Raw genomic sequence first — 14543 nt, 5'->3', positions numbered from 1 at the left:
TGTTCTCATGTCTGTTACGATGTCATTGTGTCTTGTTGTCCTTGTTCCTTTGTCTGTATCGTTGATGTCCTTGTTCCCTTGTCTGTATCGTTGATTTTCTTGTTCTCTTGTCTGTATCGTCGATGTGCTTGTTCCCTTAGTATCGTTAAGTTCGTCGTTTTAAATCTGGTCCGTTTTGAATCATGTCATAGTAATTGTTGTTATCTGCCGCTTTTACGTCCCTTTTGTGTTATCTTTGCTGTCTGTTTCGTTGTTTTCCGTGGTCAGTTTAGTCTATATCTGTATGTATTTAACTGTTTAGTCCTGGGTTGTGTATGTTCTATTGGTTTAGTCTCTAGAGGTTTTAAATGTTCTTGTTTACCTGTCCTTCTTTCCTGTTCCGTTAAGTTAAGTTGTCTGTCCTTGTTTAGTCAGTGTCTCGTAAGTTCATTTTCACTTTCTTTCAGTGGAGGAAGCAGGGGATCGAACTCACCATCGACCCCTTTGATTTGGTAAGCAGAGCATTGTTACCACTGCTCATTTGCGCGCCGCTCTGAATAATAGCTGTTTTTGAAAGTCCTATATACATTATTAGTTCAATGGCTGACAAAAGTGTAGTGCAATTAAATTTAACACCTCTACTTAGGTGGCCAACCCACGTGACTTTTTATATATCGTCAAAGGGAATATTTCTCGGTTTAGGTAATATTTTATAGATAACTTTGCTGTTACTTTAAGATACCCAGGAAATTTAGTTGAGGGTACCCGGAAGTCTTTGATATATCAGATGGTGTGATAATCTTCTTGTATAGTTTTCCTAAAACTGAGACTGAATTCCGAAATTTTTAAGAGTTGCTATGGTACCAATCTCCTGATTTCAAACATTCAATCTCCCGATTTCAAACATTTAAAGCAAATGAACAGGCTATTTTGCATAATGGAAAGTTTTTAGGTCCATGAGAAACTTGTAATGATAAAAGAAAATGATATGGCAATGCAGATCAAAACGCTGAAAGCACTGAATGCTGCACGGCTTAACTTGGGCTATTATAACACAAATTAAACAAATAAAAGAATGCAACATGTTATTGCGTCATATTTATTTAGTGTCTTGTTCATCTCTGCAGTTATGTAATTTAAAGGCCCCCTTAAGGTGCTATATTTTATGCTACAATAATATTCAAATTAATTTTTAGAAAAACTTAAAATAGTTAAGAAAAATGCAAAAATCTTATTTTGTCAATACAGTAACTTTTTGTCTCAATTGCCATATTATTATTATTTCTAACAATTTTAGGCGCATTTACCACTTGTAAAATAACGTTCCACAACGCGAACAAAAACAAAAACCAAAAAGACCCCCCCCCCCCAAAAAAAAAAAACAAAAAAAAAAAACAAACACACACACACACACACACTCAACCATACAAACAAACAACCTGGCGACCTTGACAACATTTAAATACAATGAACAGGGCTATAAATTTGTGCTATTTCACTTAAAGCTTAAAGGTCTTCAGAGTCGTGCTAATTTGGCATTTGGATTAATTTGAAAATATGTTAAAAAATTGAAAAATATTGTCAAGTGAACAAAGAAAGTAATTTTACACATTTGCAAACGGCACTTAAAATATATGAAAATTGCCCAAAATATAAATTATCCATGAAAAATGAGCTCAAATTGGGCAAAGAATAGCACAAAAATAAGGTTTTTCCATTTATTTCTGACTTTACTTCTTGATTTTCTTTTACAAATCTTTCTGTTTCAGTGGCCCAGCAGATGCATATATTATAAGAATTTCAAATCTTTTGGACCTCAGTCGAGTGCCTTTAAATTAACTAAGCATAAATTGACTCAATTTGAGTATCGATCGCATCTTCTCGGCCCTTTCCGTCGAACTTCAGAAAAAGACTGGTATCAGAGATGTTCCGACTGTTTGTGTAGAACAGTAACATTCTTAATCGAAGAGTTAATATCCCTGATTTTCAGATTAATATTTTGATATGAATCCAATAATAACCTGTAAGTGCACATGCCATCTGCACATCTTTTTGTTTTTACTGTGTAACAAAACATTTTTTTCTTAGTTTCCGGTTTCTTTTTAGCTCACCTGTCACAAAGTGACAGGGTGAGCTTTTGTGATCGCTTTTCGTCCGGCGTCCGTCCGTCGTCCGTCCGGCCGTCCGTCCGTCCGTCCGTAAACTTTTACTTTAAATGACATCTCCTCATAAACCATTAAGCCAATTTCATCCAAACTTCACAGGAATGTTCCTTTGGTGGTCACCTTTAAAAATTGTTCAAAGAATTTAATTCCATGCAGAACTCTGGTTGCTATGGCAACCGAAAGAAAAAACTTTAAATATCTTCTTTTAAAAAACCATAAGAGCTAGAGCTTAGATATTTGGCATGAAACATCTTCTAGTGAGTGTCTACCAAGTTTGTTCAAATAAGAGCCCTGGGGTCAAAATTGGCCCCGCCCCGGGGGGTCATTGATTTTCCCTTTATACATATAGTAAAAACTTAAAAAATCTTCTTTTAAAGAACCAAAAGAGCTAGAGCTAAGATATTTAGCATGAAACATGTTCTAATGGGTGTCTACCAAGTTTGTTTCAAATAAAAGCCCTGGGGTCAAAATTGGCCCCGCCCCGGGGGTCATTGATTTTCCCTATATGCATATAGTAAAAACTTAAAAAATCTTCTTTTAAAGAACTCAAAGAGCTATGGCTAAGATATTTAGCATCAAACATGTTCTAATGGGTGTCTACCAAGTTTGTTCAAATAAAAAGCCCTGGGGTCAAAATTGGCCCCGCCCCAGGGGGTCATTGATTTTCCCTATATGCATATAGTAAAAACTTAAAAAAATCTTCTTTTAAAGAACCAAAAGAGTTAAAGCTAAGATATTTAGCATGAAACATGTTCTAATAGGTGTCTACCAAGTTTGTTCAAAAAAAGCCCTGGGGTCAAAATTGGCCCCGCCCCAGGGGGTCATTGATTTTCCCTATATGCATATAGTAAAAACTTAAGAAATCTTGTTTTAAAGAACCAAATGAGCTAGAGCTAAGATATTTAGCATGAAACATGTTCTAATGGGTGTCTACCAAGTTTGTTCAAATAAAAGCCCTGGGGTCAAAATTGGCCCGCCCCCCAGGGGGTCATTGATTTTCCCTTTATGCATATAGTAAAAACTTAAAAAATCTTCTTTTAAAGAACTCAAAGAGCTATGGCTAAGAATATTGAGCATCAAACATGTTCTAATAGGTGTCTACCAAGTTTGTTCAAATAAAAGCCCTGGGGTCAAAATTGGCCCCACCCTAGGGGGTCATTGATTTTCCCTATATGCATATAGTAAAAATTTAAAAAATCTTCTTTTAAAGAACCAAAAGAGTTAAAGCTAAGATATTTAGCATGAAACATGTTCTAATAAGTGTCTACCAAGTTTGTTCAAATAAAAGCCCTGGGGTCAAAATTGGCCCTGCCCCGGGGGATCATTGATTTCCCCTATATGCATATAGTAAAAAAACTTAAAAAAATCTTCTTTTAAAAACTCAAAGAGCTATGGCTAAGATATTTAGCATCAAACATGTTCTAATAGGTGTCTACCAAGTTTGTTCAAATAAAAGCCCTGGGGTCCAAAATTGGCACCGCCCGGGGGTCATTGATTTTCCTATATGTGTATAGCAAAAACTTAAAAAATCTTCTTTGAAAAAACCCAAATAGCTAGAGTTAAGATATTAAGCATGAAACATCTTTTAGTGAGTGTCTACAAAGTTTGTTCAAAATAAAAGACCTGGGGTCAAAATTGGCCCCGTCCCGGGGGTCATTGATTTTCTTTATATATGTATAGCAAAAACTTAAAAATCTTCTTTGAAAAAACCCAAATAGCAAGAGTTTAGATATTAAGCATGAAACATCTTCTAGTAATTGTCTACAAAGTTTGTTCAAATAAAAGCCCTGGGGTCAAAACTGGCCCGGCCCCAGGGGTGTCATTGTTTTTAACTATATGTGTATAGTAAAAACTTTAAAAAAATCTTCTTTCAATAAAGCCAATGAGCTAGAGCTTAGATGTTTAGCATGAAACATCTTCTTATGGGTGTCTACCGAGTTTGTGCAAATAAAAGCCCTTGGGTAAAATTGGCCCTGCAACGTTGGGGGGATGCGGGTTGGGGGGCCTATATACAGGTGAGCGACCTCAGGGCCATCATGGCCCTCTTGTTTATGTTTACCTTGCAGTAGCGCATGTTGAGCCCTTTCAGTCAATCTTAGGATTTTATTGTGAATAATCGTAGAGGTGTCCCGACTGTAAAACATGTTGACCAATTAATAAGTGGATGGCGGTCATTCTACCTATTAACGTCATGGATCTAACGTCATATGACGTGTTAATTGACTTGCCTCTTTTTAAATATAGCTAATAGGACTATTTACCAAAAGCGTGTTTAATATTCAGGGGGGAGATAGCGAGAGATACTGTTCTATGTCTATTGAACCATGTGAATGCTTGTTTGTTGTTTTCATAAGATAAGATAAGATAAGATAATCTTTATTTATAGTCGGTTTCATAAAACATATAAACATTAGCTATACAATGTATAAGCTATTTTCCGACATAAATGACTATCCTTTAACAAAACAAACAAACAATCTGTATAAAAGAAAATATATTAAGAAGATCAATGTACATTTATGAAAGACTCTGTAAAACAAATAAGATATATAACACTAATCAAACATTCCATAAAATTACATCATACAATTCTATTTATGTACATAACCCTAAAATCAGAAATAAGAATGTTTAAAACTTTAAATTTTTAAAAATAAATGATTCAATTTTATTTTATTTTAATATAGTTGACCCTAAATGTCCAGCAGCATGATGCTTGAGCATATATCAGTAGTAGCAGCATCTGATATTATACTCAATTCATGAAAATATGGGTGTAACTAAAAACATGTTCAAGTATCATAATAAAATTTTGAAAATGTTTGTGTAAACAGTTGCTGATCTGAGCTGGCCTAGATAAATTCATGGTCTAGGTTAATTAGTTAATTGATTACAACCAAATTAAATTAAAAGTAGAAATAAAAAGGTAAAAATAGACTTTAAGAAGCTATTGTCCTATTAATGGATATATGAAAAGCTGATCAGCAGCTGCCACACATACAAACACTAACATACACACTGACAAATGACTATACAAATATACACACAAGAAGCACATGAAAAGCATTACAGGCCTTATACAGCATTTCTTTATGGCAGACAAGAATACAGAAAAACAAAAGAAGAAACAAAAGAAGCATGCAGATTCACTTGATTCACATTTCAAAACTCAACAAGAAAAGCATTGATGCAAAGCATCAAAGGGCGTCCAAGCAAGAAATGCAGCAAGTGAAGATGAACTAGTACACATATGATGACAAGATATTCTTATAAACTACCAGAAATGTATACCACTTATGAATGAGCGGACGAAAAGACATTGTTCATTATGAACTTTGAATGGCATGCTAGAGATTAGAATATTACTTGTTATTTTTTTATGGATCGTGATTATTAATAGCAACGGATATACATGTAATGCAATCATTTATAATCCATATGTGTAAACGCATGATCAAACACGTACCCACACATTTGTCCCCTTATTATGTACATGTTATCGCTATTAGCGAAGACCCCCTTAAGGTATCTGTTCACACTTTAAGTTAGTAAAAATATGACACTGGTTATATTACCATGTTTGATCAAGTTGAGCATAATTGTTTATTATACAATAATTGTAATATCTATTAATTTTAATTTTAAAAAAAAAAACAAAAAATTTTAATGAATATTGTTTGCTTTTAATTTGCTTTTTTTGTATTTTATGTGCTATTTTAATACTGAGTTTTTACTACTCTTTTTTATTAAAATTGTAAATAAATTTTAAGAATTCAATTGTCATATTGACCGACGATTATAAGTCAAAGCTTAACTGGGAAAAGTCAGTAAATTATGGGTTATCTTTCAATATATAATATGTTTATTCTTAAAACATGCTACATGTACATTTGTATTTTTCTTTATCATCTTTTAAATTATCGATCAATTGAATAATTCATAAAATCTAATTTGTAACTTTGAAATAATTCCTCGGCATCTTTACTAAACACGGATAACAAATTGAATAATTAAATAAAATGTTTCAAAGTTGATAATGTCATTTTAATACCATAAAAAATGTACCTTTTTCTCAATTATTGTACATATCACGGATTTATATTACATATAAATCCGTGTACATATTTATTGTTTTTATCTCATATAGATAAAATGAAACATGCTATTGTTGTTTTTTTCTAATTGTAACGATATCAAACATCTACTCCAAAACCGGGAGAGACCGGACAATAAACCGTGTGGTACTATTCGCCGGTCACTAGTAAATCCTGGTTCAATATAGACCGGGAGAGACCGGCATTTACCGATAGGAGTGATAAAAAGATATATCTATAAATAGGTTTTTGGAATATTTAGGTCATCAACTGATCATTCTAGGATACATGTACAACAATAACATACCATGACATGATAACGACTGTGTACTACAAAAATGATAAATAAAAAACCCCGAAGAGCGCGATTTTATTGACGGAAAAAGGTTATTTCATTTGTAAATGTTTGCATTGCGAAAATTCATTGTAACATATCGCGACATTTCATTCTTATTTAATAATCAAGCACCCTCATACCGATCGGAATTTTCGGCTTTTATTATGACCGACTAAAAGGCTCGAGAAGTTGCTGTCGCCCTTTCACAAAATCTGATCTCATTCCATAAGAGCGCCGCGCTTCGGCGCGGACGCCAACAAAAACATAACACTTAGGCACACATAGAACATTTGCATTTGAAGCCACTCCAGGTTTGGATAAGCCTCCGAAATTCACCGTAATCAGTTTCTGTTCTTAGTTCATTCGGGAGGCTATTCCAGACCTGGGTGGCCTCATAGCGAAAGCTTTTCTTACCATAAGTCTCTGTGTTTACTCTAGGAACTTCAAGTGTGTTGTTATTTCTATAATAATAATTTCTGTAATAAGAGGAATTTACTGTAATAAGTTCTTGAACATATTTTGGTGATATATTTTGTAAACATTTAAAAACTTCAATAGCTAATTGTCTTAATCTACTGATATGTAAAGTTGGCATATTAGCTTTACTTAAAAGAAATTCATATGATGAGCTGTAATCCTCAAAAACTATCTTCAATGATCTATGTTGTAACTTTTCAAGTTTTTCAGTATTTTGTTTACTACAAAAATGCCAAACTAAAGGATAATAATTAAAATTTGAACGAACAAAGGATTTGTAAATTAACTATCTAGTATTTTGGTTTTAAGAATTTACTCAGTCTAGCAAGAATGTTGATTTGTTTTGCAGCCTTTTTGCAAATGTTAGATACATGTAAGTCAAAATTTAGTAAAGAGTCTATTTCAACACTAAGAAGTTTCACGCTTTTTCACAGACAATTTCTGTACTATTAAGACAAAAAGAGGTTAATTTACTAGCTGTTTGTTTTCCAATGAGTGAGTCATCTTGTTTTCTATGACAACATTTACTTAATTGTTAGCTAGAACTGTTAATGTGTTATTGACGTTGTTACTGTTTAAAGTGAATTGTTTCTCCAATAAATCTTGTGACGTCATTTGTGTTTTCAGCAGACTTTATCAGTCGCAACTTTTCGGCTCTTTCCTTCCTTCGTATCAATCAGAACGTCTTCGGCTATTATCAATAAGTACATTAAAAAGCCCTTAAAGGGCCGAAAAGTTGCGATTGCCTTCGAATAAGGATTATGAAAAATAGACGAGGACGTTCCGATTGCAGAATTTTATATATATACATTATATTATCCAATTGTGATATTTCTGCGGTCTAAGACCGCCAGAAATAACATTTAAAGAGGTTTCTATTTTATTTTTTCTCATAAAAATAAGATGATTTAGGTGTACTGTTACATGAATTACAAAAATAACCTTGCGTAATATTGAGTCGTTTCCTTGATATATTTGTTTCTGAGTTGTAAATATAATTATCTTAGAAATAATAACAAATTAAAAATCCCAAACATTCTGTTGTATAGACGTCATTGTATGACATCAATTAGTTGGAAAAAGAACCTGCAATTATTTCAGAACCACGACGTCAATTTGATGTGTACGTACAGTGTATATTTCTTTAAAGTGACAGAACATTTTTTACGTAGTAAATCATGTAAAGCAATAAGAAATTTGTTTTATCTGTGAAATACATAACTTTCTCTTTAAAAAAACCCCTCGAAATCTGTCTTTTTTTTCAACTTTTTTTCCACTATCAAAATTATAGTTTTAACTATAATTTTGATAGTAGATTTTTTCCTTATTTTATCGATGGTTTTGTATTTGGTAACTTATAGTAAACCTTAGAGTGTTGAATTATTTTTTCAGGGTTGTAGCAGGGGTTCAGGGGCAGGATGGGGTGTGGTGTCCAAACACCTGTGGTTTGAGTACGTCCAATCGGAAGTTGGCGCATGCGTAACTAAAAGTACTAACTACAACAACAAAATCAACCAATCAATGGTAGTGATTTGTTCAACAGAAAACTTTCTAAGATAGTGTTTTTAAAGTGAATTAGTCCATAAATGGAAAGTCAGTGATTCCACAAATAATTATGTTGATAGCAAAGAGTATCACATGTGATTAAACACGACAACAACAACAGCAACAAAAACGCGGAATAATTATAAATCGATGTTGTTGGCAAGTGTAGTACATGATACGATTCTACATATATTAGAAATGAAAAAAAAAAATAAAATATTTTTATATTATTATTGTCTATAATAATATAACAGTAAAAAAAATTATTTATTTATTTATTGTTTTATTTCTTTTTAATATATTGATATTTTATTGCATAAATGAGAAGGTTAAACACATTTTAGGTCAAATCAATGCCACCAGCACCTTTGGGCAGTTCTACCTCAACCCTTAGCTGAACACAGTCCCGTCTATAGTCTAATGAAGGGAACCAAATTCGGACAGGGAACAAGTGGTATCATTAAAATACGCAACGGAGATTATTTTGGCGCTACGGACGCAGCGGAAATATTTTTTGCAAAACAGGCAAAACGTGTGCGACATGTAATTCATGAAAATAATTAACATTTAAGTTATAAAACAGATCAACTGAGTGAAAAAAGTATGTTCATTTTAAAACGTATCACAAATTTTTGCAATAGGTTATTTCGACGATTCTTCTCTTTTGCGTAAATTTTTTATTACATTTAGTGGTCCCAAACCTAGATTCTAGGCGAATATGCAATTTTTTGTTAATTCAAGTAGTTTAATCTTTTATAAATAAGTAAACAATACGTAACAAAGAATTGATTATATATATATCAATTTATTTAGAACTATTATTTGATATTACAGACATATTTTCGCTATTTGTAAAATAACAGACAGTTCGTCCTCAAAATATTATAATATGTAATATTGTCCTCAATATATTATAATATTATATAGTAGAATATTTACATGGACATATTCTCGGCACATATTCATTTTAAGTTTACCAATCATTTCAATTTCTTTTGTTATCCACTTTATTTTGCTTCGACCAGCGCAACAGACAAACATTTCAGAATTTCAGACACATACCAAGAAAATGGAGAAAAAAGTGATTAGTACTTCGGATATTCAACTGTAATAGAGAACGATTTTCAATTCTGATTTTGTACCTGTGACTGTTCACATCATTGGCGGCGTCTTTGATGTGCAGCATCAACATTTAGCTTGTCAAAATTTGAAATACTTGTGAAAAGAGTGCTAATTGTATTAGTAGATCACCAATTCCATTCGGAGCGCCTCGCCGATTACCAAGTTTTGAAAAATATATGTCTTATTGTAACTGTTAGTGTTGGTCTACACGGGAAACCTCAAAGTTTTAAAATTATTACAGTTAATGTTTTCTTTTGATAAACTTTATCCTGTGAAATTTGAAACCTGTGTTAAAATAATTCTGCAATCATTTAAGTAAGGTCATCTTCTTTAAAAGTAGCCACCTTTAAAATATGCCAATATTAAATTGACAAGGTAATTCTTGTTATACTTAATGAATTATATTGATCATAATTTTTTTATTGAGTATATCAAAAGATATTCCTTCATTTTTGTTGGCTTTAACGTCGCACCAACACAGTAAAGGTCATATGGCGACTTTCCAGCTTTACTGGTAGAGAAAGACCTCAGCTGCCCCCAAACAGAACCACCGAGGCAAGTACCGCAAGCTAGCTGGATAGTTTCCTCGCATGAAAGAATTCAAAGTCCCTGGCCGGATTCGAATCTACAGCGGTGAGGGGCAAGTGGTTTAAAGTCAACGAGAGATTTTTCTTCAAGGTATAAAATGTAACAATGTATTAAGTTGTATTATAATTATGTATGTTTACAGTATGTATTTTTTGTTTGAAATTGCTTGTAATTTTTATGCCTATTTAGGCATTAAATCTTTCAATAAACTGTTCAAAATACATATAAATAAACTTACAGAGTATTTCGTATAATACTGTTGTTTTTTCTATTGTTTATTTTATTCAGAATTAAAGCGGCCTTCAGCTTTTATTTTTTATGGGAAAACAATTCTGTGCTGCTTCAAACTAAGTATTTCAATAATATAACCCAGTATCACTGTTAATTCTTATTCCGTAAATGTTCTAAAATGAATACACTATTTTTGAGTTTCTTTAATATACTCGCCACCAGATGCCAGACGAGTCCTCCAGAATTAGATTTTTGGAGGATAGTGCAAGATACAGATGCAGAAATATGTCCCAATTCCAGAAGCTTTTCCTGCCGTGCCGAGTTTTTAAGCACTCATACCCAGGACCTCGATTTAAAGCCTCATCCGATCCAGTTTTGTGAACGGACGGACAGACGGATAGACAGACGGACGGAGGGTAAACCTAAAGTCCCCAACGGTTAAACCGGTAGGGGACTCATAAGCAAACCCCCGATACCTCTAATTTATCCGTCCGCTCTCTGTATGTAAAGCAGGAAAGCGGACGATTCGTTTACCGATCTTCTATTTTTCGAAACGAACGTCCCTTACGCACTATAAATAAGTTAGCATAAAAAAATAATTATCAACTGAAATTGTTGATGTATTCGTGACGTCAATTAATAAAAAGTTTGTCTAATAGACCCTTTGACGTCATTTGTTGTCATTAAATTATTTTCCAATTTTGACATTTCTGTAGAGCTTTTAAGGTATGACCATCCTAATGGGCACTATAAGGAACTGAAAAATTGACAATATAGATCAGATATATACCTTAAATTACATCTTTACAAACTTGATAAATCGAGTTATTGCCACTTTTCTGAATTTAATCTTGGTTGCTAAGAGGGCCCTTTTTCAAAATTAAGGAACCTTTAGACAATCTTCTGTATCATCCTTGTTTTGAATATTGAATATGTCATTACAAACTTGTTGTATTTGTCTTTGTTCCCATTAAATGTTTTCTAGCCGGACACGAAGGAATTCGTTGTCTGTTATTTTGCTGTCTGTTGATGTCCTTGTTGCGACTTCAGTTAGTTCTTCCGTTATCGTCCTTGTTTTTGATAGTAACTATTGTTATGTTTTATATGTGTTATCTTGTCTGTATTGTTGATGTCCTTGCTCTCTTGTCTGTTTCTTCGATGGCCTTGTTTTCTTGTTTGTACCGTTAATGTCCATGTGTCTTTTGTCTGTATCGTCACTGATGTTATTGTGTCTTTTGTCGTGTTTGTTTACTATCCTCCTTTCCTGATCCGTTAAGTCTTTTCTTGTGGTATTATTCTCTTGTATCTTGTTTACTGTCCCCTTTTTTCTGTTCCGATAAGTTAAGTCTTCTCTTGAATGTGTCTTTTGTCTGTATCATTGATAGCCTTGTTCTCTTGTCCGTTTCGTTGATGTTTTTGTTCTCATGTCTGTAACGATGTCATTGTGTCTCTTGTATGTATAGTTGAAGTCCTTTGTTCTCTCGTCTGTATCATTGATGTCTCTCTTGTCAGTATCGCTGAAGTCTTCATTTCGAGTCTTGTCGTAGAATGCTCTGTTAAGTATTTGTTGTTATCTGCCGCTGTCTGTTTCGTTATGTGTCTTTTCCTTTTTTTCCCTGGTCAGTTTAGTCTGTATCTGTATGTGTTTAACTGTTTAGTCCTGTTTGTATGTTCTATTGGTTTAGTCTCTAGAGTTCTATGTTCTTGTTTACTGTCCTTCTTTCCTGTTCCGTTAAGTTAAGTCTTCTGTTCTTGTTTAGTCAGTCTCGTAGTCATTTCGTTCTTTCAGTGGAGTAGCGGGGGATCGAACTCACGACCCCTTGATTGGTAAGCAGACAGTGTAACCAGTGCACCATTGCGCCCGCTCTGAATATTAACTGTTTTTGAAAGTCCTATATACATTTTTAGTTCAATGGCTGACAAAGGTACGGTAGAGCATTAGTGCCAGGTGTATGTTTTTTATTAACTCGAAATTTCGACTTACTAACTCGAAATTCCGAGTAACTTATCTCGAAATTTCGAGTTAGTAACTCGAAATTTCGACTTAGTAACTCGAAATTTCGACTTACACTGCACGACTTTCATTGGTTGCCGGTGAAAGCAAGGATTGAATTCAAGATACTTTCTTTCGTGTGTAGCTGTTGCACATTGACAGAGCACCTTTAACATTTATTTAACAGAACAATTTTATAGGGTCAAATTGTCCACACATACTGAACATATCCTTCGCTTTTTTGTGGAGGAGTGGGGGGGGGGGGTTTTGTAAAATCACACTTTCCAAAATTTCCGTGTTAACCGGGTGTTTCTTTTTCTTTTAGCACACATACAACCAATCATGTGGAGAAACAACAAGTCCAAAACCCACCCTATTGTAAACTGTGCAATATCATGTGTTAAATAAGTTTTAAATGGCGTGTATAGCCCAGTTAGTCTGTCACGTGTCTTTATACTAATAATGTTTTTGTAACATTATTCATTATTTACTGATACTTTGATTCATATTGTGTTGATAAAAGTTGATAAAAGTGATACATTTTGTACTTGTTGTTATATATATGTTGGGAATAATATAAAAGCATCCGATTTTACAAGAAATATAGTCAGTCCAACAATTTTGACAAAGGCCTCAGCACGCCCTATTTTGGCCACGCCGCGATACTTTCATCAGATGTCCCACACGTGAAGTATATGATCGTTTTTTTTTACAGGAATGAGAAGAATATGATTAGTGAAAAGATATGTTCGAACAGATGGGATACAATACAACGTTTAAAGAACGCCTTAACGTACAAATTAAAGGAAGCCTTGTATTTTTTATGTCGGGTGTGTACATGCCATTACTAAGTTTAAGTTAAATTTCAATAGTTTTTGTCTAGGCACCCGTTTCTCCATCTCCATCGTTCAAAGGCACTGCCTACTATATCTTATACCATCTAACTAATAACTTTGGCCATTCTTGTAATGTTTATAAGTCGAAATTTCGAGTTAGTAAGTCGAAATTTCGAGTTAGTAAGTCGAAATTTCGAGTAAGTAAGTCGAAATTTCTAGTTAGTAAGTCGAAATTTCTAGATAAGTTACTCGAAATTTCAAGTTAGTAACTCGGAATTTCGAGTTAGTAACTCGAAATTTCGAGTTAATAAAAAACATACATCTGGCACTAATGCTCTTCCGTACAAAGGTGTATTGCAATCAAATTTTAACACCTCTACATATGTGGCCAACACACGTGACTTTTTATATATCGTCAAAGAGAATATTACTCGGTTTAGGTAATATTTTATAGATAACTTTGCTGTTACTTTAAGATACCCTGGAAATTTAGTTGAGGGTACCCGGAATTCTTTGATATATCAGATGGTGTGATAATCTTTTTGTAGAGTGTTCCTAAAACCGAGACTGAATTCCGAAATTTTCAAGAGTTGCTATAGTACCAATCTCCCGACTTCTTACATTTAAAGCAAATAAACAGGCTATTTTGCATAATGAAAAGTTTTAAGGTCCATTAGAAACTTGTCATTGAATAAAAGAAAATGATATGGCAATACAGATCAAAGCACTGAAAGTACTGAATGCGACACGGCTGAACTTAGGCTATTATAACACAAATGAAACAAATAAAAGAATGCAACATGTTATTGCGTCATATTTATTTAGTGACTTGTACATCTCTGCAGTTATGTAATTTAAAGGCCTCCTTAAGGTGCTATTTTTTATGCTACAATAAGTATTCAAATTAATTTTAGAAAAAATAAAATAGTTAAGAAAAATGCAAAATCTTATTTTGTCAATAAAGTAATTTAAAGATCCTGCACGAAAGACATTTTACTGATTCACCAAACCGTCTTGCAACAGACTAATAAATACGTCATACAGGGTTATGAAATTTAAAATGACAAACATGTAACGTATAGATTTCGTCTCAATTGCCATTTTATTATTATTTCTAACAATTTTAGCGCATTTGCTAATACGATATAGTCATATTTTTTCTATTTTCTTTGCAAA

The sequence above is a fragment of the Ruditapes philippinarum genome, unplaced genomic scaffold, assembly GCF_026571515.1.
Source record: "Ruditapes philippinarum isolate M1 unplaced genomic scaffold, ASM2657151v2 ctg613_1_1_1_1, whole genome shotgun sequence".
Lineage (NCBI taxonomy): Eukaryota > Metazoa > Mollusca > Bivalvia > Venerida > Veneridae > Ruditapes > Ruditapes philippinarum.
Note: the sequence above shows the minus strand (reverse complement) of the source record.